The 24,486-nt window shown below is 44.2% G+C and overlaps 1 protein-coding gene, 1 long non-coding RNA gene and 1 other non-coding gene across 3 annotated transcripts in view; 1 reads left to right on the top strand and 2 right to left on the bottom strand.

Moving 5' to 3' along the window:
- LOC119444297 (sodium/glucose cotransporter 4-like) overlaps nt 1-24,486 on the bottom strand; it is a 603,800-nt gene that overhangs the window by 339,050 nt on the left and 240,264 nt on the right. The gene's annotated exons all lie outside the window — the stretch shown is intronic.
- Trnas-gga (transfer RNA serine (anticodon GGA)) lies at nt 18,116-18,190 on the bottom strand. The gene has a single exon. It is a non-coding gene; the product is annotated as a tRNA-Ser (tRNA).
- On the top strand, nt 20,714-21,511 carry LOC125943753 (uncharacterized). The gene is made up of 3 exons (XR_007465875.1): nt 20,714-20,817; nt 21,270-21,360; nt 21,408-21,511. It is a non-coding gene; the product is annotated as an uncharacterized LOC125943753 (long non-coding RNA).

Below are 24,486 nucleotides of genomic sequence, written 5' to 3' on the forward strand. Positions count from 1 at the left end.
CATTTATGGCATAGATAACGCTCCTTCAGCTTCATCTCTAAGAACCTTGCCTATCAGGCCAGTCTGAGCTCTGTGCAGCAGCAAAGCTAACAGCATCGCAGTCTGAGGGCTATCGACATCCGATAAAATCACCAGCCCTTCCGCTGTCGAGAAAATGGGCGTAAGCGAAGCTTGTCATGTGTGTATGTGACGTTCGTGGTGATTTTCTTTCATTCTCTCTTTCTCTCTCTCCATCGATCTTTCATTATCTCTCTTTCACTTTCTTCCTCTCTCTCTCTCTTTATTTCTTTCTCTCTTTCTCGTTTTCTATATCTCTTTCTTCCTTTCTCTCTTTCTGTGTTTCTCCGACTTTTATGGTGATTTTCTTTCGTGCTCTTTCTCTCTCTCTGTTTTTCTTTCTCTCTCTATTTCTGTCTTTTTTCTTTCTCAATTCCTTTCTCTTTCTCTCTTTCTTTCTCTCTCTTTCTCTGACCTTCGTGGTGATTTTCTCTCTCTCTTTCTCTCTGTCTTCCTTTCTCTCTTTATTTCTTTCTTTCTCTCTTTTTCCTTCTTTCTCTACCTCTCTTTCTTCATCTCTTTCTCTCTTTTTTGTCCCTGGTATGTGCCAATGAGCTTGGACCCTTTCTGTACTATCGCCAGGATCGGCCCACTTTGGCGGAAGTTTTTTGCTGGGCACACGAAAGAACCGTTGGTTGGTAGAGGTATATAGCTTCGCTATAATACAGGCAAGGCCAACTGCACTACGGAACGCGTTACCACTTCACTGTAATGTGATACATGTACAGCAGTGTCACATGTGGCAAGTGCTGGTTTGGAGGCGTGACTTGAAGGACATGACTCCAAGACAGTAAAAGTTCGACCACCAAATGCTGAAACATCTTTATTGCAAGGACTACCTTCGCCAAGCCTGCAAAATGTGGATCCGCTCAGAGCAGTCACCACGGATGCACCGCAGTCTTACTGCGAACTGGTCAAATTTGGGCGGAATCCGGTGCGTGAACACTCCTCGTTCATCTACTCTTGGACCGTGGAAGTCAGCGCACCTACATTCGCGCAGATGTGGCGAGATTTTACCAGTGTTTCGTCGCAGGAAAAGAACTTTCTCTCATCACCTTTCGAAGCTCCAAGCCATAGAATCGACTATGCATTGAACGTGTCTCCGTGGGACTGCTCTGCCAATAAAACGCTGGCGTCAACATAGATGCAGTGACCATTCCGGAAGTATGTGCCGCAAAGAGTCCACCACTCAACACTACCAATATGCAGCTGCTCGTAACAAAGGAATACTAGGTGGCTGAACATTTTCCAACATATACGTAGCGAACAGACGAGGTCAGCTAACTAATCAGATCGGACACATACTGGCAAGTAAGTAGTCGATTTGTCGACCGGATAAGCCAGAACTTGTCGGTGATTGAAACGTTTTTGAATCGATGGTGCAAGACATTATAACGACTGACGTGAATTTTCTACCAAGCGTATTTTTCGTCGGGAGTGGTAACTCGTCAGAAGAATTTAACATATCCTCAATGTGGCGTATTGATATCATTGGAATTAATGGAATGAATTCACGAAACTTAGAAATTCAAATGCTGGACCTAACGTTAAGAGTTAGCAAGAGAGCGGTGTAGATCAGAGAGCAAACGGGGATAGCCGATATTCTAGTTGACATTAACAGAAAAAAATGGAGCTGGGCAGGCCATGTAGTGCGTAGGATGGATAACCGGCGGATCATTAGAGTTACAGAATGGATACCAAGAGAACGGAAGTGCAGTCGAGGATGGCAGAAAACTAGGTGGGGTGATGAAGTTAGGAAATTTGCAGGCGCAAGTTGGAATACGCTAGCGCAAGACAGGGGTTTCGGAGATCACAGGGAGAGGCCTTCGTCCTGCAGTGGACATAAATATAAGCTGATGATGATGATGTTGATAAAGATGTAACCATAGGATCTCTGGAAAAAAACCTATGCCAGTACACCAGTAAGTGAGCGGAGGAACTAGTCAAGTGGAATACTTGGTACTGCGAATTCTCTGACATCTCACACTTCAGCATTCCCCGCTACGCCTTTTTAAGAGACAACACCAGGACCTGGGTTTTCAAACTGCACATTTTCGCTGGCGCTAGTCCTAGTGCGTACGGCACATGTATCTACGTGCGACTGAATCGGAGTCTTTGCAGGCTTGTTAATCAGCAAAAGCCGACTTCCTCTCGGGAAGATGGTGTCGCATGCCCGTCTGGAGCTCCTGGCCTACGCCATCGCAGTGCGGCTTGGTTGCTTTGTAAATTAAGTGCAGTTTCTTGAGCACGCTCTAGTTTTCTTATGGACAGACTCACTCGTAGCGCTACCATGCATGGATAAAGGGCCGAGTGACCAAACTAGCGCAATTTGTAGCCCACCGAGTCCCTGAGATCCAGCTGTGCACCCATTTCCCACAATGGTATCAATGTAGGAGCAAGGACAACCCTGGTAACACGACAACTCGAGGTGTGCAGCCTGCTGGTCTTTTGGAGTCAACCATGTGGTGGCATGGCCCAGCCTGGCTCTCGGAATCAGGAAATATTTTTGGGTCTGCAGGCGTCAGCATATCGCAAGGCAACCCGCATACACACACGCCCAGGAACGAAGAAACATTAACCAGGAATCATCTCCAGACAAGATGTTAGTGCATCCATCGGCAGTTTGTGCCCACAGAGGCGTTCTGTGCGATGAGGACTACAGCTCTCTGCAAGAGAATGTTACGAGTCAATGCCACAATTCGGCGTTTCATCCGCAACACGTCGCAGTGGCTCGCGTCAGACTTCGTACTTTCTAAAGAGAAAGAGACAGATATCGCAGGCAACTGGCTGCAGATCGTGCCAGAGCATTGTTTCCCGAATAAAGTTATTTCTCTACGAAAACACTGGCCACTACCGTCAAAATCATGTCTTTCGCTTGCGTCTATTTCTAGACGATCGAGGACGGCGTATTTCGCGTGGCTGGACAACTACACCAGTTTGATGCTGAACATGACAGTCGTAACTCAGTTATAATACGGCTACCAATAATATACTATTACACTTGTAGGCGTTTATTGCAGGCTAGCGTTAGGGCTGACCGTTGGGTCAGTTCAGGGAACCCCGAGCGCGAGTGGCGTAGTCCGAGCAATGCGCTGGTGAGGATGCCCCACCCCAGGCGGCACGTCAGCTCGGACAGACGTTCGATACGTATTGGCAATTCCTGGCCGAGTGATGGCCTAAGGTTAACAGTGTGGTTCCAATATGGGCTGGGCCATTATAATTCCTGGCCGAATGATGGCCTAAGATTAACAGTGTGGCGCGAATTATAGGCTGTACCATTCTGATAGAGATCCAACGCTGGCCCGCATTACACATTCAGTAAACAATATTAGCTCGTCTATTCAACAAGGCGGGAATTATTGGACCAACTTTCATATGGACTTGCCAACATGGGTTACTAAATTGGCTTTCTTTGGGTTACATTGGTCCGTAATAAGCCAATTTACGCCTTATCAATTTTTAATACTTTCTGGTACGACTTGCTAAGGTTAAATAGCATGTTTGAAAGACTAATGCACTGATCAAAGGCACACTGCGCAGGAACCAGAAATACGTTTGCCAGCTATGACCCCCTCAACAGAGGTGATACCACGTTGGTTAATTAATTAGTTCGCTTGACGATACTACTTTCGTTGAGATTTAAAAACAGCTTCGCTGATATGCTTATCTGTCACGGGGGACGGGCTGATCAATTTGCTGTGACAGACCGCGGTTTGTTCACAGCAGGGCACGGGTATATATTGGAGCCTGCCGCTTAAGTGTGCTCCACACGTGATAATTAAGCAATGGTTTGTGAATGACCTTATGATAAAAATTAATTACGAGGAACGTATGCTTGCATTACGGTCAGAGGATTACGTAGTACAGTAATCGCAAGTGGCTCCATGTATGGGCGGTTGCCGAGTGCTTGAAGCGTGTACATAAGCACTCAAAATTTGTTTCGCGTCACTTTGGGCAGAAGCAAACAAAACAGTGCGACCTTGCGATGTTTGCTAGAATGATATGCTTCCAAGTTTTCGCACGACAGCCGATGGAATAGCAAAGTCCTTTTCTTGGCGCCGTCGGCAGAGAAGGCACTCGACTCGATCATTGCTGTCGACGGCATGTCGATGCAATGTCTTTCTTATCAAATCGAACCTTAAAGAGACGTTTAAGCGTGACTGATTTTGTAAACCCAAAACCTGATAAAAAAAGAAATATATATATATATATATATATATATATCACTACGTAAAGTGCACCATTGGCTGCTTCGTGTAGGTGGTCGTGTGCGTGGGGTGCGGATACCTTATCACCATTCTCGGCAAGACGCGTGTTCGAATCCTCTTTTTTTCTTTTCTTTTTTAAGTTGCTTATTAATGCGCGGTTAACGTCTGTAATTCCATGCGTTTTCACCCTGATTAATGTGTGGCTATTGGAAGAAATGCCGCTGAAGTGCTAGCATTTCTGGTTGACTTCCGAAGAAAACAATCAAATTATAGGGTTTTATTACGTGCCAAAACCTCGATATGATTATGAGGCACGCCGTACTAAGGGACTCCGGAAATTTGGACAACCTGGGGTTCTTTAATGTGCACGGGTGTTTTCGCATTTTGCCCCCATCGAAATGGGTGGCCGTGGCCGGGATTCGATCCTGCGATCGGGGACTTCCGAGACATGCTCACAAAAGTGAGGTTGGATGGGTGGATAAGGCTGCACCCTTTAAATCGGGCGGCGACACACGCAACCTAGCCGTGACTAATAAGTTATTTTGTACTTAGCGGAGGGTGAGCTTGCAGTATAGGCCGCTCCCTCTCTTAACAGGCGACTATATAGCAGCATTGGTGAAGTGAGGTTGAGGCTAATGGGCCTGGATGAAAACACGTTAGAAGCTTCTATGGCAACAAATCATATAACACGAAACATACACATACTCACGTGTCATCACAGACTTTTGAATTCATCATTAAAAAAATGCCACAGTCATCCATTACATTGTGCACAATAATAACAGCTCATACACGTGACCAAATGCTGTGCATAAAAAGATTTGATTCATGGGAATTGATGTCCCTAAGCAACAGGCGTGTATGTAGCTGTGATAAATGGTGTGGTGGAAGAAAATGGATTCATTTTGACCTCCTGGGAGTCCAACATGCAGCCAAAGTGCATTATACACAAGCATTATTTTGCATTTTGCCCACATTCATTGCATTGTGGCCACTGCTGGTAGGATCGAGTGGTATTTTCAGTGTTATCCATACAGAAAGGCAATGTAAACTTCCATGGCAATTACATATCAGAAGGCCTTTTTCCTGAATGTTGCACCATCTGACACATACGTAGTCACAACTCTGAACCCTCAAAACGCTTGTCCCTTGTCTACTCTTTCTTTCGTTCCATGTCTGCTTTTTTTGGGGGAGTGGGGGGGAGGTTCATAAATCCTGTTTCATTTGCACCAACTATAGGCTTCTAAATGCCCTTTTATGTGAACTACAGTTTATTATTATAAAACCTTGTTGTTTCTTTGTGTGGTGTTCATCTTTAGCACTGCAAACAGCTTAAAATCTGCAAAACTAATGACAACTGGAAAGTTCGTGTGGTAACCTGATGAAATGGCACACACATTTCAAATAAAATTTAGTTTATAGTCACTGCATTATCTGTTTCTTCTTTTGTGTTTGTCTTCAGTGCTGTTTCATCATGTTAATTACCACACCAAACCATCAGCTGTTCCTACTTATGTATACATTCTAAACTGTTTACAGTGTAGAAGTTATGTGTGAGAATCCTGCTACCAGTTGCTTGAAGGAAGTGCTGTAGGTGTTTGCAATTAACATACACTTTGTGGTAGTGATTGTAACTAGACCTAAGAAATGCAAGCCCAAGTGGCTATTGCATTCACTCTAACCAAATCGTCGTTATCTCCCACGCCAATGCACACAGGAAAATTCTCATGGTTCTGGTGTCTGTTTTCATAACCATGTACTCACCTCAGATAAGGCTCAACTGTAACAGCAATTTTACACTTTACACTATAGGTGTGCTAAAGGGGACTACCAAGTTAGGCTGTATTCCTAAATTATGCACTGCAATAGCAAAACGGCCCCTGTTAACAAAAGAGGCAGCTTGGCAAGTCCGAGAAGAAACAAAATTGGAAGACGAGTGGCAGTGCTGCGGTGAAGTTCTATAGCACCAGGCTCACTGTCATGTCTTGAATTTGGACAAGACCTACTCGGGTCTACTTGTTTATCTGGTCAAGAATGACTTCATTCGAAAGAAGCGAAAAAATAACCTTAGGAACTTTTAAGTACTTCCCCTGTCTTAACACATCCTGAACATGAGGGAACACACTGAAATCATTCATACTACCACATTGATGCACCAGTACGACATTAAAAAAGAAAAAAAAACATTTGCCCTTTATATTCTGCAGTAAAAGTCAACCTAAGTCAGTCTAAGATGACTGAGTTTTGCTCTTTAGTGTCCCTATGCTACGTATACTAAAACGCAGTGATTAAGCTGTTGCTTCATTCAGAAGGGGCATCATGTCGAAGATGACATGTGCACGACAACTATAAGGACATGCCATGACGCATCACAGATACAGTAATTGTGCCATCTCTCATCTTCCATGGCACAGCTTGAGATAATGTAAAATTCAGTGTGGATTAATGTGGTGCTTCCATTGTGCTAATGCACACCAAAAGGCTGCTCCAGTGACAATGTGCATGCTGCATGCATAGATGCAGATTTATATACTGTGTTCACGCTAGCTTTCCACCTGTGTGGAAGCAGCCAGGGCTGCTGCCATTAAGATGTGAGGCTTAGATAGGCAAGGTGCTGAATGATGACCAACCTGCTCTATTGTGTAGTCACTGTCAGGCTTAGCCCCAAATATGTTGCAATCTAGGCAGAACTACATTGCTGCACCTCACTTCAGCTCATTTTTCAAGCATTAGGCATCTTGTTATTAATGTCTTGAAAGAGTGCTGCATTCACTCAAATGAATAGAGCTGTCAGCAAGGAATTTGTTGCCTGGAAGCTGATGGGCATTTCAGTAGTGCCACTGATGTGGTGGCGCCGTGGCTGTGTAAAAAAATGAGATGGGCAGCAATATGCACGTCAAGGTGATCACAGCAGAGAAGAATAAAGAACGAAATAATCTAATATTTGTGCATTTTTGCACAAGAAAGTAGAGAAGGGGCCTAATGTGAATCAACAGTTTTCAGCACACAGCAAGCTTGATGGCTTCTGTAGCCATATTGCAAACCAATTCAAGGGTGGCTACATGACAAAATATGCCACAGAGTTCACATGCCACAGAAATAATTTGCAGAGCCGTTTTACATGTGGCAGGGTTTACATTCATTGATCAGCGCATCAATGATAGAATGCGTGAACGTTGCTTTTGCTGCCCATGGGCACACAGGTGGCCATTTATTCTTTCATTGTTGTGAATGCAGCTATACCTCCAGTTTTTATGATGTGCGTGAGATGGGAAAGGCATGTACAACTCCTGAAAGTGAGCTTCTGGAAATGTACTAATTAAGAAACACAGCTCCTGACATGCAAGCATGACATCTGTTTTTCTCACTGATAAAGAACGCAGACATTTAGAATAACATATGGACCTTGTTAAGGTGAGATGTGGCTGCAGGGATCAGGCACATACAAAACATTTAGTTGCGATATATCCTTTGAATAACCCCAGAAAGCCTAAAAACCCATTATGCTAAAACAAAAGCAAAAAACAAACAAATAATAAAAAAGATTAAAAAACTACTTAAACTTTGTCACCTAGAAAGTACATTTGTATCCCCCCTCCACCTGAAAAAAGTCTTTATAACTTAGTAATTAATTATAAATTGACTATCTGAGCTACCTGCAATTTAAGCTATGGTTCAGTGTGTCGAAGACACTAGCGTGAATTTCGCGAACTTTCCCACCCTTACATCAGCATTTTGAGCTACCGAACTCTTGTGTGTCAAAAATGCCGTGTTGGGCATTGTGAAGATAAACTAATATCTCCAAGTCTAACTCTTGTTCTGTCACTTATTTTGCTTCTGTCCTCCTGGATTTTATGCTGGTTTCTGTTCTAAAACAAAGCAGCTCTATTTAAAGCATGCCAATTACAGAAATGAATTGAGAATATATTTGAGTCAGTTTTGAGAACATATTAAGCTAGCACAAACAGGGCACTTATCACTGGAAAACACCAGAATGGTGGCGCTTGTTCTCTTGAGATCGAAATGATGCATTCGTCCATGCTGCTGCATGAACTTTGGGAAATGTCACCCTGTTTTCAATATGCTGCCCTTTTTGGTTGCATCTCTCGCACGCATAATAGTCAGTGTGGCCAACAATACATTTGACGTAGCTCCTTGCAGGAGCATCGCAAGCCATGGCTCCAATGCTCACCCGAACATGAACATCTCCTATGCTTAACCCCTCAGAGGTTAGGTCGGAGACTTCTTGCACATATGGCTCTAGGTAATCCTGCAGACATCGCGTCTTCCCTGCGCCACAGTACACACTGACAATAAATGGCAGTGATGCCTCCACATTTTTATGCGACACAATATGGGCCCAAAGGCAAGCTGGCTACTTTTGTAAAGAGGGACTCCGTCAATGTTGCCTTGTAGCTTCAGTTCACTTGGAACTACTTGCCCCGACTGCAAAACTTGACAAATTCCTTCTGCAAGGCCAAAGTGCACAAATGAACCATTTTGCTCCACCTGAGCTTTGCGCCCAGTTTTCAAAACTGTCCTAGCATCTTTTGGAAGGTCAGAGATGCCTCTTCGCCGGCAGAAATCGAGGACATCGTTAATGCATGCATGCGCCATATTATGTTTGGAAGCAATTACAGCAAGATCTTCACTTGCAGACAGTTGTTCGGAAAGTACATGAGAGAGCGTTGGACTACAAGTGAAGGCTGTTCCCTCATCTGGCCCAGTGAAGCTGTCTGAAGCGAGAAAGTCAACAGACTCATCACTTGAATCGCTACCTTGGGGACCTCCTTTGTCACTTGAGCTGCTATCAGTCGCTGTGCTCACATGAGTACGTACCCACACTATCTGATTGGCATTCTACAAAAGGAGCTTCTTGTCTGCAGATGTCGTCAACAAAGGCTTCACTTCTCGAACGCTCGTTCAACCGTCTGAACGGAGGCTCACCACCGTCATCCATGGAAATTGAACTTCACGATTGTCTGCTGGTTCCCGGCTTCGGAGGCGAAAATCGCTCTACACGAGAACTGTCTGCAGAGGTGAAGCTTGCAGCTTCGTCGTTGGACAAGGAAGGCCAACAAGCTGCGCGAGTCCTAGCTCATTCATTATCTTGTTGTATTCCTTTCTTACGACTCGACATTTCCTCCACTTGGAGGGCATGATGAGCGAGAGGGATGAGTCAGATGCCGAAACCGCAACGCTGTAGCCCGTGCCGAAAAACGCAAGACGACGGCGAGGCGAAAGCGTGGACAGCAGCAGTGCAGAGGGGCAGTCAGTCACAGCAAGGAGCAGCCGACCTGCCAACGCATGAGCCGAAGTGAATCGAACCATGGAGTAAGAAACTTTTGTCCTGGAGGAAGAAAAATTTCTTCCTCCATGAAGGAAGTTTTTATTGCGATGGACACTTCAAGCAGATTTCTGCCGTCGTCGGCGTGAGGTTCCGTATAAAGTCCAAGGGCGATAAAATCTTGCAACCGGGCGCAAGGGGAACTGGCGACGCAATCTCCCATGTGAAAGGAGCAAAGCGAGAAAGAAGCGCGGAAGGGAGGGGGGCGGCTTCTACTCTGCCAACAAATGCGTTCATGTACTTTGCGCTTTGCGCTTGGTTCTTTATTATGTTTGCGCGGGTACGGGCTGCCGGTGTTGTCGCGCGCACCGTATCTTGCAAGCGACCTGCAAACGGCTCTGATCTTTGTATGCTGTGCATTCGGCTGCTCAGTTTTCCCTTGAAGCGATAAACCGCACGAACCTTCGCTCGCTCGCTGCGGCAGCTGCGCTTGCTGCCAGCGTTTTGACAGTGGTTGTCTGCGGTCATCGAGTGTGATCTATTCAGGTGGGCTTGTGCACGCTGACACCACGCTTGTTAATTCAGTTAGTAAGTGAATGTGTCCAACTTTATGCAGCCGATAAAGCTACTATCCCTACTCCGAATAGCTCTCTGCTAATTCGCTATCGCCATTGATGCTTCGCCTTTCGGGCGAAACTGCGACATTTTTTTCCCGTTCTTCCATGAAGCGAACGGATTTTTTAAAGGCCCGTTCGATTCCACTGCACCACTGTGCACCAGTTCACGCACCGATTCACGAAAAGCGCGACACACGAAACGAATGCCGAAGTGCAGACCCGGTGCAGGTGTGTGTTTTGTCCGACCAATGTGCACGGCTTGCGTTAAATAGGTCTTGAGCTGCTGGTGTAATCGGCTTCGGAGACGTTAATATACCCGCGCTTGCCTAGACACGGCAGATAGCCGTAATCTGGGTTTTGACGGCGCTTGTGCATGTGTGCTGTGTCGTCTGCTGCGCTGCTGCTTCGCACCTGTACCACAGTGTGTTAGAATATAAGGTATGCGTACATTCTAGGACACTGCAGTACCTGCACGACTGCACAAAGTCGGCACCGACAGTAGAAAGGGCGCAGCAAAATCTCGAACCAGCCCTGCACCTTTCCTGTATATTTGAAACGAACGGCGGGTTTCTCATAGGGTGTTCAAAGGCGCCATTGCTGCACCGCTGAAAGGAATGAGCTGTTAATACAGGTGAATAGAACGTGTCAAAGCTACGTTCGATTCACCTACACTACCTGCAAACCGTAGCGAAGCAGCCACTAGTACACTCTACAGCCACGGAAAGCCGGATTGCGGATCGAATTAATACAAACATTAATATACATTTTTTTTCGTTTTTGTCATTCAATGATTCTGGTGCGACCCACGCGACTTGAACGCGCTTCCCGGTATGCTTGTTTTTATTGCGTATCATCCGCCGTAATTAATGAAATAATAATGTACTTTTGCACTGGCGATTCGAGAGGTGACTCAAAAAAAAAGAGAGCGTCGGTTCCTCGATTTCCTCTCTCTCCTTTCGTCCCGGAATTTGCGCCATCGCCATCGACGACAGCCTTGCCAATGCCTCCTTTACTAGTAAAGGAGGCATTGGCCTTGCCTTGTGTGCAACGTGGTAACCGAGGAGACTGAAGTCAACGTGTGCGTGAGTATGCATTTTTTAATACGAGAGTTTTCTTGTCGTGATTGTACCTTATGTGCATTCTCATCTACGGGTCAACGTCGTGTGCGAGTATTTGCGTAGTTAATGGCGCGTGCCAAATATGCAGCGAGCGCACGTGTGGCTACGCCGATCGGTCGCGTACTACGTGCGCTCGAGATGAGTTCAATCGTGCGCGCATGTTATATACTCCGGAATGGCATTGACTAGATCGCTTTTTTGATGCACAGAAAGATGCTGGGCGTAGATTTCATGCACGACTTGCGCGATATAGCTACACTATAGATCTTGAATGAGGTCTGTCGGGGATCTATGCGCGTGTTAACCGGCCACAAGCACTTCATCTCCTGCATCGTTTAGGGCAGCGGAGTCTACACGCAACCGTGCCGGCCAGGAAATAAATTAGCCATTTTCGCGGGAAATTCTGACATCACTGCTGCGGTGGTGCCAAACAAAGCCATGTGGATTCTATGCGAACATTAAAGCACCTGAAAAATAATCTAAGAGACTTATTTAGTGCTCTGCGTGGCCTAATGGCTCCCTGTTCATCCAGTAGGAGTGGTGCGTGTTAGTGCCACAATATGAGATCATGTAACACTTCGCTTCAGCCACGTATTGTTCACAACTTAGCGTAAACTTTCACCGCCTTCCGCTAGCTTTGCTCTCCATGGGAGACGAGCTTAATTGTACCTCGTGCAAAAGGATACATGCTCTAATGCAAGAGCCGATTTCGCATGCTTGCACAGAAAGCAGTGGATCGACCACATGGATCAAACGGCGCTTGTAAATAGCGGAGCGCTTGTGGCACCCGTGGATCTTTAGCAAAACCTCTGAAACAGATTCGGTGAATAGAAAAAAACTTCTCAATTGCAGCGTGCCCCGTACTAGACGCGGAGACTAGGCGCAGAATGGCTCCTTATACGCTTGGCGATTCTGATGTCATGCCAGCTTCCTTAGGCAGAAATTATGAGATAATGTGCAGCAGTCAACACGCTTCTCGGCAAGTCATCAGGTGATTTACGTCAGTAGTAATAGTTCTTCACCTAACTTTTGCACCAATTCCTTATTCGTGACAGTCGCGTTTCCACACAGACGATTTTTGTTCTTCGTAAGACCGAAATTTCATTACATATACAAAATTCATGGGTGTTAAGTTTCGTTAAGCAGCTGGTCAGGGAGGTTTGCCGCATGTTGCCTGCTCCTGGAACAGGTGCAAACCTCCCTGACCAGCTGCTTTCTACAGCTGCCAGCAGGCAGCGACACAAGTTTATGCTAGTGCTCTCGTTGCAGTAGGTCACATCCCCACAAGTGAAGGCAGAATCTCACTTTTTTTTCTAAAAACACCAGGCAAATAACTGTGGTAAGTGTCATACTCAACAAAGGCGACCCCAAAATGTGATCGTTCTGCAAAATTTGAGCAAGAACAGTGCAGTGATGAGTGCAAAACCTTTTTTCGAACAGGTGCAGCGAAATTATTCAGCACCCTGTAGAAGTCTGACGTACATATCACGGCTAACCTTATGCTCGGTTGTCTTAACTGACTGTTGAACTTGTACCTTGAACTCGTATATACCACGTAAATCAAAAGAGTAGTATTGTCATCTCATTCAAACAGTTTAAGTTCAAGATTATGAGTTTATGAGGGCAGTAACTGCAATGTATTGTTGCAGCCCTTTCACTGTCTCATGGCTGTATTAAGTGCTCATATGCTAAATGTACCAATTACTGTACCACGCTTTCCTTTTGTTTTGACCTAATATTGTGTCGCATTAATGCGGTTATTTTTTCTCGTATTATTGCAACAGCTAACATTGGATAAGTAGGAATGACATTGTGTTGTACCTAATCCTTGTACCTGTGACCACTACCCTCTGTAACAAAAAAAACCTGATGGTATAGTGTCCCAGCTGTTATGTAACAAGCTTTAAAAATACACAGATAATTTTACACAAATAAAACCAAGTGCATGTTATTCAGAGTCCAGTTGAGAAATGGCCAGTAATTTATTAGCCCTTGGCACCTAATTAGTTATAGCTAACAGTTTTAATTTAGTCATCTATCTGTTAGGGTGTTGATCAGGAAGTTGTATGATATATTAGAGTGACATGCTTCTAGCAAGGTCCACATGATGTTTTTTTTTCTCTCGTGGAGAGAAGCCTGCAAGTATGAAAACTGCCATGCGTCAATGCACCCCTATGCAAAAGGTTGCTGTGCCATCCACAGGGGAAAGTTAACTGTCCTTTCTGGGGTTTTACGTGGCAAAACCAGTTCCGAGGAGCTGTTGGGGAGCTGTTGGTGCATTGTGTAAAGAATATTTATGTTATTGTCAATGACAGGGCCAGCTTGCTTACCCAGTAAGACAGTTCCAGGGCCCTGCAATTCCATGCAGATGACCTTTTTCAAATTTCATGGGGTGGGGGGGGGGGGGTTCATTGCCGGAAAAAATAAGCACACAATGTGTTCCTCGCTGGAAACGGTTTGTTTTGGTGTCACTTATGATGCTCATCTCCCAAATTAACATCTTGACAATTAGAACAAATAAAAAGTTGGCTCATTACTTTGCTACTTGGATGACTTGCATCATGAATACTAGCACTTTTTCAACCAAACTCCAAAGAACATGCACTTTGTTTTGTTTGTGTAGACTGAACAGTAATTTACTGATGCAGAAGTACTTTTCTCTTTAGTGTCCCTTTAAGACCATGGTGGTCAGGACCAACACGGTTTGTTTGCCTCCCCCCCCCCATTTTTCTTTAAATTATTTTTTTATTCAATACTGCAGGCCCAAATGGGACCCAAGCAAGAGGGGCGGAATACATAAATATTTACATATACACGTATGTATATATATATATATATATACACACACATGAAAAAGAAATACAAAAGCAATGCAACAAATGCAATGATCAGAAAAAGAAATGAAAGCGATGACCAAATAAGATTATTACATGGTACACAGAAGGAATACAACTTAACAAACATTAGCTTAGTATCACACGGAGTTTAAGGCATCAGGAACAAAAGTAATACGCATATATGAGCACTTGCAACCATTATCGCGAGAGGGGGAAAAAACAATATCGACAAATACCAGAAGTTGATGAACGAGCGACCACTGCAAAATGCGGAAAATAACAGAATAAGGAAGATTTTGAATATATCAAGCAAATTTCACGTGTAAAAGAAAAAGAAAACAGTAACAAGGCTTGCTAACATAGCAATACTGTTAACATTAAAGACACATGCGTTCAATAGAATTGATGCTTATCATTTGTGATAATGGTAGGCTGTTCCAATCTGTTACAGTGCGCGGAAAGAAGGAAAACTTAAAGAGGTTAGTTCGGGTCTTATAAGGTGTTAAAGAATCAACGTGACGATGCCGTGTTCGACGCGCTGTAAGTGGTTGAACATAAGCCTGTGGCTGGAGCGACAAACAGTTGTTTATAAGCAAAAAAAGAAATTTCAGTCTTTCTATTTTCCTACGTTGCTGTAGCGTTTGGATATTATGTTGATTCATTAGGCTAGTAGGAGAGTCACTTGGTCTATATTTAGAGAAAATAAACCTGACAGCTTTACGTTGGATCATCTCTAAAGCGTTAATGTTAATTTTCTTATAGGGATCCCACACAATGCCTGCATATTCAAGTTGTGGTCGGATGAGTGAAGTATAAGCCAGCAATTTAGTACCCGAGGGAGCGTGCTTTAGTTTGTGCCTGAGGAGACAAAGCTTTCTGAAAGCCGAGTTACGTACGTTAGAAATGTGGCTATTCCAGCTGAGGTCACTGGTTATTGTTATTCCAAGATACTTATATTGGCTGGCTTTGGTCAGCGGTTCAGAGCCGAGGTTATAGACAAAGGACATTTTATTTATTTTTGTGTTATGGACATGTAAACAGTTTTTTCTCTGTTCAATTCCATGCCCCAACGACTGCACAAGGAAAGAATGTTTTGAAGGTCAGAGTTAAACATTAATTGATCTTCGTGGCGAGTAACATCGTTAAACAACACACAATCGTCAGCGAATAACCTAACTTGAACAGGATGAGAAATTTCGTTAGTGATGTCGTTTATGTATATTAGAAAAAGTAAAGGTCCCAGCACACTACCTTGAGGTACTCGAGAGGTTACTGACAGTTCGTTAGAAGAGTTGTTATCAATTGAAACAAACTGCTTGCGATTAGACAAATAAGCCGCCACCTAGTTAATAATATAGGCTGGAAGCTCTATCGACTGTAGTTTTTCTATAAGTTTAATGTGAGGAACAAGGTCAAACGCTTTCTTAAAGTCTAAAAATATTACGTCAATTTGGCTCGACTTGTCAAGAGCACTTGTAAAGCAGTGAATTGTGGTTAATTGTGTCACAGTAGAGAAACCCTTCCGGAAACCATGCTGATGAGGAGACAATACGTTGTTGTCGCTTAGGAATTTGGTTATTTGATTAGCTATAATATGTTCGATTAACGTACAACATGATGAAGTTAATGATATCAGACGATAACTGGTTACTAGGGTTTTGTCGCCTTTTTTTGGTATGGGAACGACACGTGCAGTTAGCCAGTGTGTAGGAAGATTAGCCGAAGATAACGAGGAACGAAAGTTAACAAGAAAACGGACTAACGCTTCAGCATACCTGCGCAGAAAAGCGTTCGGTATGTTGTCTGGTCCTGGAGATGATTTAGCTTTGAGGTTCAGCAACATCGACACTACACCCGGGTGCTAAACAATATCAGAGGTCGAGTTACATTGCATGCGGTTAAGGTTTATACCACCATCGAAATTTGAAAAAAAAGACTGAAAATAATTATTGAAGTGCTCCGCGATACGCTGTTTTTCGACAACGACATGGCCCTCGTGAACAATTTGGTCAATTGACTTGGTTTTTGAGCTTAGAAAAGCCCCAAATTTTTGGGGTGCCGTTCGAATAAAATTTGGCAATGTATGGTGAAAATACCAGCGCTTAGCTTGCCTTACTTCTTGGTTTAGTTTATTTGGAATTTCGTGAATTCAAGCACGTGAGGCGCATCGTCGTCTTAAGCACTTAACTTTTCTTTTAAGGTGCAAGATCTTTCTCGTTATCCAGGGAGTAGTCTTGGAAGTTTTTTTGGTTTTATTGGGAATATAGTTGCTAAGGCAGTGAGTGATAATTTCTTTAAATTTATCCCAAAGCACAGTTGCAATGTTACCGTGAAAGTTATCAAAGCATTCTTCAAGATAATCCAAGACACTTTTGCGTCTGGCACGAGAAAAATCTTTAACAGTGGTTGTTTTACATTTTGTGGTATTAATCACTTCCAAATAACAAAAAAAATATACCAGACTATGGTCATAAATTCCAAGTTCAACCGAAACAAAACAGTTTTCTAATGAGCGACTTACAAAAACAAGGTCAAGTATTGTTGCTGATGTACCATAGGTACGCGTTGGCTGTTTTACAACCTGTTGTAGACTGTGAGACAGAATGATATCATGCAAGTAACTTAAGTGCGAATTATTCCCGATGCAGAAAAACCCGTTCTCCCAATCAAGATCTGGTAGGTTAAAGTCGCCTACAAGCAGTACTTTATCGCTTGTGAATGAAACCATGTGTTCAAAAAGATCACGAAAGAATTCTGGGGGCGAGTCAGGTGCTCGATAAACTGCAAATAGCAAAAATGATTTATCCCAGCAAGTAAGCTTTATTGTAACAGATTCCAAGTTATCGACCTGACATAACACAGTAGCGGATATAGTTTCTTTTACCAAAACTGCCACCCCGCCCCCTCTAGTACACCTGTCACTGCGATACGCTCAATAAGATGGGGGAAACACAACAAAATCTTCAATATTGTCATGCAACCATGTTTCTGTTATCTTAACTACATGGAGATTGTAACCCATGATAGTTGTCTCTAGGCTTTCCGATTTATTAGCGACACTGCGGGCATTGATGTTTAAAATTCGCAGTTCTTTAGCACCAGGGGAAGTGTCAGCGGAGGCAAGTCAAGCATTTTTCGAAGTACTTTCATGGACGTCAATTTTTATCCTCGAGTTCTTACTGTCATCCCATGTGAATAGTTCATTGTTAACACTCATCTTATCATTAATTATGCGAACTTTCTTGCCATGTTCCCTTTCACTTTTAGCACTATCCCACAAGAGTTTGTTTATTGAGTGTGCTGCGCGAGTAATGGTTTTGAATCGATATTCGACTACCCTTTAATTTGTACGCACTTTTTAAGACAAGCTGTTTTTCGGTAAAATCCTGAAAGTAAATGATGACTGGGCTCTTGTTACCTTTGTTACCAAGACGATGAATTCTGCCGACAGATTTGCAAGGAACGGCAAGCTTTGCAGAAAACACCTCGTCAAGAATTTTATTTTTAAGAATAGGTTCAGTTTCGCCGACATCCTCCGGAATGCCAAAGACTACTAGATTGGATCACCTGCTCCTATCCTCCAGATCAGTCAATTTCGCCTCCAGTGATCTTACTTAAAGAGAAACTGAGACATCCACCCAAATGTAGCAATTCGCTACTATGGAAACCCAACCGGGTTCCTCGAAAGAAAACCTCGCAGTTGAAGAAAAATTCGTCCTGGTCCGGGACTCGAACCCGGGACCACCGCCTTTCCGGGGCAGCCGCTCTACCATCTGAGCTAACCAGGCGGCTAACAGATGGCAGGGCGAAGTCGAATTTGTCGACAACTCGAAGCAAAGGCAAGTATATGATGTAATAGTTCAGCGGAAATCCGCTAGGTGGAGATAAGTAATTAAAGAGAAACTGAGACATCCACCCAAATGTAGCAATTCGCTACTATGGAAACCCAACCGGGTTCCTCGAAAGAAAACCTCGCAGTTGAAGAAAAATTTGTCCTGGTCCGGGACTCGAACCCGGGACCACCGCCTTTCCGGGGCAGCCGCTCTACCATCTGAGCTAACCAGGCGGCTAACAGATGGCAGGGCGAAGTCGAATTTGTCGACAACTCGAAGCAAAGGCAAGTATATGATGTAATAGTTCAGCGGAAATCCGCTAGGTGGAGATAAGTAATTAAAGAGAAACTGAGACATCCACCCAAATGTAGCAATTCGCTACTATGGAAACCCAACCGGGTTCCTCGAAAGAAAACCTCGCAGTTAGCCGCCTGGTTAGCTCAGATGGTAGAGCGGCTGCCCCGGAAAGGCGGTGGTCCCGGGTTCGAGTCCCGGACCAGGACGAATTTTTCTTCAACTGCGAGGTTTTCTTTCGAGGAACCCGGTTGGGTTTCCATAGTAGCGAATTGCTACATTTGGGTGGATGTCTCAGTTTCTCTTTAATTACTTATCTCCACCTAGCGGATTTCCGCTGAACTATTACATCATATACTTGCCTTTGCTTCGAGTTGTCGACAAATTCGACTTCGCCCTGCCATCTGTTAGCCGCCTGGTTAGCTCAGATGGTAGAGCGGCTGCCCCGGAAAGGCGGTGGTCCCGGGTTCGAGTCCCGGACCAGGACGAATTTTTCTTCAACTGCGAGGTTTTCTTTCGAGGAACCCGGTTGGGTTTCCATAGTAGCGAATTGCTACATTTGGGTGGATGTCTCAGTTTCTCTTTAATTACTTATCTCCACCTAGCGGATTTCCGCTGAACTATTACATCAGTGATCTTACTGTACGCTCAAGGTCATCTACACGCGAGGCTCGTTTTTCTAATTCAATGAATCTGGCTCGCCAATCAATTAAAGTTTATGTATGATGCACTCTGTATAGCTGTTGAAAATGTTGCAATTATTGTTGACAAGCACCATTGTTGCACAAACAGGAAAGTAATCAAGCCTTCGCTGTTTATTATTATGCATAATTTTCCCCCGCCTAGCTTGCAATGCCTACATATGTAAAATTAGCAATGGCTTGAATATTAACAGCACTCTTGTCATTTTATGGCTGATATCTTGCAGGTGTAAACCTGCCTTATCTAACTTTAAAAACTGTGCACCAATAGGCTTGCACCTTTTGGCCAGTTTGAATGTTGCCATCCCAAGTTATACCAAATGCAATCTGCATTTTTGCATTGAGAGGGGTTTGTAATAATAAATGATTCATTGTTTATTGATTTGCAGGTGCTTGACTCTCTCCGATATGTCATAACATTGACTGTTGGTGGTGGTGGGTGCAACTGAAAACTTGCAAAGAATAAAAAACAATGAAAAACTAATTCTTTAGTGTCATTCTACAGTTCCTGAGTTATGTTAACTTGTACCACTGATATTTTGACGTCATCAAAGCTGTGCCAGCTTGTTCACAATGTCTGCGCAGTTTGCTGTGGGCATTCACAGAGGTCACAAATATCTTATTCGTGACATTTGTCCGTTGAATGTGGCCTGCACAGCTTAACAGGTTGCTTGTCGTTCATATAAATTGTCAACTTCTACAACGAAGAAATTTGGGCGTCCCTGTTGGCTGATTTCATTTTTTACTATGAAAGCCACATACTCAGTCACCACTGCCCTTGCAGAAATTGCGAAAGTGTGCTCTGCACTAGCACCAATGGCAGCTTAGGTGAATTGCTTGACGAGTATGCCGATGAATTGCATCACACCAGGCAGCTTACACGTTTAGCATCAGCGGGTGAGACAGTTGAATATGTCTCGGTTAGTAAAGACATGGTGTGATCATCACTGATGACATTAACGCTATGTTAGGGTGGAAAAACAAGAATGTCAACGAAGGCAACAGGGATGAAGATCCTGTAAATGGATCAAGAATTTTCATGGCGGGGTAGGGGATAGCATTTAATTATCCGCAGCATTACTTTGCGTATCCTGCATTTCGCCGCTGAGCATGCTGTGAACCTCGATTCAATAAGGTTGGCTGTAGTTGCAAATTCTGTCAGATAAACTGTGTGCTAAAGACTTAGCAACTTATTTCACTAAGTCTCTTGAAGGTTTTCTTTTGTTGAATGTGTTTGCCTGCTCTATTGTGGGTAATATTTACGGTGCATGCTGTATGTACTAATTGTGGTCTTTGCATGTTTGTGTGCAGATGTCATCGGTGCGAAAGGGGGGGGGGTGACCTGACACAAGCACAGGACTTCATGAAGTGGTTGCCAGGGTCTGTGGACAGCAGTGGTGGCAGGAAGAGGCGTTTGGCAGAAACGTTTGCAGCAGAGCAGCCCGATGATCCCTCCCTTCGGGGCAGGAATCATTGCCTGCCCACTGCTGCCCTCTCCCTGCCCCACCCTTGCCCTCAGGTCCCTGGCAAGTCCACCGTCGGCCCCTCCTGTCCGGCTGCTGCTGCCCCTGCTCCTTCCCCTGCTGCAGCCCCTGCCGCCCCTGCCCCTCCTCCTGCTGCTGCCCCTGGAGCTGAGCACCCCTACTGATGCCTGCATCAGTTCAAGAATTGTATTGTTAATAGTACTGTAAATACTATACTAAATAAATTATATTTTCGTTTACACTTTGCGTGTGTCTGCAGGAAGTGTCTATTATAATCTGTTTTGAATATTTTTGCTTTGTTCAAAGGCACTTATGCCAAGGCAAAGAGGAGGGCCAAGAAGGCGGAATGCGAGTTAGTTGTGGACACCACGGAGCTGTCGGGTAATTCCTAGTGTTTTTTGTTTTTTATGCTCATGCTTATGTGAAAGGGGAAGGCAAACTTAGAGCAGGGTTACATTTACAGAGCAGTCGCTCTGCCAACTGGGCTGACCAGGAAGCCAGAGGTGACAGCTTCAGGCTAAAGTGTTAAGTCGAAGTGCATGCAACAAACGTTTTTTTTTTCTGGAAAAGCTGCCGGTTTAAGGGGTTGAGTCTTATAAAAGATGCGACTTATAGACTGGAAAATATGGTACTCCCCATAAGACACAGTAGAATGGTTCCACCTCTCCTTCTATTGCTGGAAGCACCCTTGAACGTTTTTAAATACCTAAGAATTTTTGTCACCGAGACCTGTACAAATCCTGATACTTTGCATTTACCAGAGTGCTCTGAAACAACCAAATATGCCATAAATCTACCGCTTCTGCTGTGAAGTTAATATTTTTGTGTTTCAGCGATGCTGCTGCGGGTGCAGCTGGAGGTGTGGCAGCAGAACAGGGACGTCCTGCATGAGCAGCAGCAGCTGAGGCATGAAGTGCGGGTCGTGTCTGAGAGGCTGGATGAAACTGAGCCTCTCGACAAGACCCGTGCAGTGTCTCAGCCTGCCTTGTCGACGGTGCCTCCAGTTCTTCCTCGGCTACTTGCCGACAATATTAAAGAATTAGAGGCAGCCGTGCGGGATGAGGCTGTGGCTGCCACCTTGGTTTGTACTGCCCTTTTATTTGTAATTTTAAGGCTATGTAACATGTGGAAGTTCAGTGCTGTTTCATGAAACATGGTGTGGGTTCTATGTGAAGGAACTTTGCATCGCACACACTAAAGAGTTCATGGAAAAATGTAGCTAAATGAAATCAATAATAGTCAGTGAACAAGGCTTCCATGTAGAAGCCGAAACATCTTTTCGAGAAGCAAGTCGAAGCAAGTGTCAAACCTTCCGATGTCTTACGTGGTTGCCTTCTGTGCCATGATGTTCTGAGAGGGAGAAAGCTAAACGAAACCTGGCTGTAGAAAAACTAGTATAAATGAGGTATTTAGTGAACTCTGGGGTTTGCCAGTATATTTCTGGGGTTTTAGAGTCCGGAACCTTTACGTAAAGGGACAGACAACTGCTCAGAACATGAATTGAGAAAACCGCTTGTGCAAAAATGACCTATCCTACTGGTTAAAATAAGCCATGTTTTTCTCATTAAATGTGGATTTATATTTTTAATTCTTCCCCAAAAGTTGCGAAAAATGACCCTTGGCGCCCCACATGGCAAAAACATGAAGATGCATAAGTGGCCTGAAGAGGAGGGAAAACTGGAACAACTTGGTATTGATTCATGGTAAATAAGGAACAGCGCACTGAAAACGTAGACGAAGGGAGACTTGACACACCACAAGTGCTGACTTTCAACTGGAAAACTTATTGAATGAACTAGTTTATGAACACTTGAACTGTGCATGCACTTGCAAGGCAGTGAACAATTCATGACATGCACTCATGGTTAGATCAGGTGATACTAAACACGAATCAATTAAAAAAACCTCACACTGCTCGGCTGTCAACGATTTGCGGGGTCTAAAAAGGAAATTTCTCTTTCTTGGAAGACTATTGTAGGCTGACTAATGCAACATGATCCTGCTTTCTGTATTCTATAGGCCTCGCAAATTTCATGAGTCAATTGGTCTGTGTGGCGAAAAAGAATCTCGGTCTGAGAGAATTCTGCAGTGCACCCGAATTGCCAAATGCGAGGCGCAAACAGTGCATTTTGGTGCTTCCTGAGGTGCACGTTTACACAACGCCCTGATTGTCCCACATACACTCGGCCACAGGTGAGGGGTTGCTGTACACGATTGCAGTGGCCCAAGGCCCACGCATATTATTGTGCCTTACAGGGCAGACTTTTTTTTGCATTTGCACCTTTCTCCACACATTTTGTAACTGCTGTGCAGATGCTACCCACTTTCTGGCTGAAAAAAAATTCTATGCCATGCCCCGATCCCCCCCGCCCCCCACCCCTTTTTTGTATCAACCTGTGCGAACGCTAGTGTCCATAGCATGCTTGAATTCTTGCCCGAACTTTTCACAAGACAGCATGCTATTGGCGTCTTAAGGAAAGCTTGCGCGAAGAGTAAACTTTGGAGAGTAAAGATGCGGCACCAAGAAGCAAGCCGTTAGCCATACATCGACTAGCGTTAGCACAGGTTGAAGGGGGGGGGGGCATCGTGGCATGGCATAGATTTGCTTTGTTCATTTCAGCCAGAAAGAAAGTAGGTAGCGTCTGCCCTATAAGGCACACTAACATGTGTGTTTGCCTTGCGCCACTACAATTGTGTACAGCATCCCCCTCACCTGTGGCCGAGTGTACGTGGGACAATCGGGACAGTGTGTAAACGTGGGCCTCAGGGAGCACCAAAATGCACTGTTTGCGCCTTGCATTTCGCAATGAATTGCCATGACTGCGGGTGCACTGCAGAATTCTCTCGGACCGAGATTCTTTTTCGCCTCACAGACCAATTGACGCATGAAATTTGCGAGGCCTATAGAATACAGAAAGCAGGACCAGGTTGCATTAGTCAGCCTGCAATAGTCTTCCTAGAAGAAATTTCCTTTTTAGACCACGCAAATCGTTGACAGCGGAGCAGCGCGATGGTTTTTATTTTTGTTAATTCATTATTGTTTAGTATCACCTGATCTAACCACGAGTGCATGTCATAAATTGTTCACTGCCTTCCAGGCGTATGTGCAGTTCAACTGTTCATAAACTCGTTCCTTCAATAAACTTACCGGTTGAAAGTCCGCGCTTGGGGTGTGTCTACGTCTCCCTACGCTTTCAGGACACTGTTCCTTACTTACCATGATTAAGAGGCCTATCACATGGCTTTCTATTATTGTACGGGGTTCATGGTATTCTTATTAGTATTGAAATGCAGTCTACATTTTTCTGCTATTTTTTTACCTTACAATATGCTGATAAGCCTTCGTTTGTAGTGAAAGTGGCACTGCCTTTGTTTTTGATGAGTTGGTTTGGTAAGTCTATCGACAGAATAATGATAACGGGGGCCAGGCAGCCATGATGTAGGTGTGTACTTGGGGGAAAAACGCTGTAGAAATGTAAGAAGGTCTGTACGACAATGCAAACTTATTGTACCAGCTTTATATTTTCAAAAGTGGTTCAAAAGGCCAAAATGTAGGCAGTTAACTGCAGTTGCACTCACTCCTGTGAAAGCAGAATGATAGGCTGCTTGCACAATTTGCGAAGCTGCAGGTGCAAACATTGCTGAGGGTTAACTTTTGGTTACCACAAAACTACGTCTTTAAAAACTGGTTGTCAGTCGCTTTAACGCAAAATGTGAAGGTCTGAAAATATTATGTCGGTATGCCTTTAAGCTGTTTTGTGCCACACGTATGTAGATCTGGCTTTCCTGCACTCTAATGTCACATCCCCTAATTATGCATTGGGAATTTGCACGTGAGTAGAATTGGTGCGCTTACAAATGACAGTGAAAGCTTGGAGAGGTAGTTACTATGAAACATAGTTACTGTGCTAAGGGTTATGAAACACAAACATGAAATGCACAGAACAGACAAGACCTGATGCACTTCATGTTTGTGTTTCTTCCAGTAACGCTTAGGTGTTGTAGAGCACATTTACAATTAAAGGGCATTGCGTCACAAACCTCTTCCAG

Source organism: Dermacentor silvarum, chromosome 3 (assembly GCF_013339745.2).
Source record: "Dermacentor silvarum isolate Dsil-2018 chromosome 3, BIME_Dsil_1.4, whole genome shotgun sequence".
Classification (NCBI taxonomy): Eukaryota; Metazoa; Arthropoda; class Arachnida; order Ixodida; family Ixodidae; genus Dermacentor; species Dermacentor silvarum.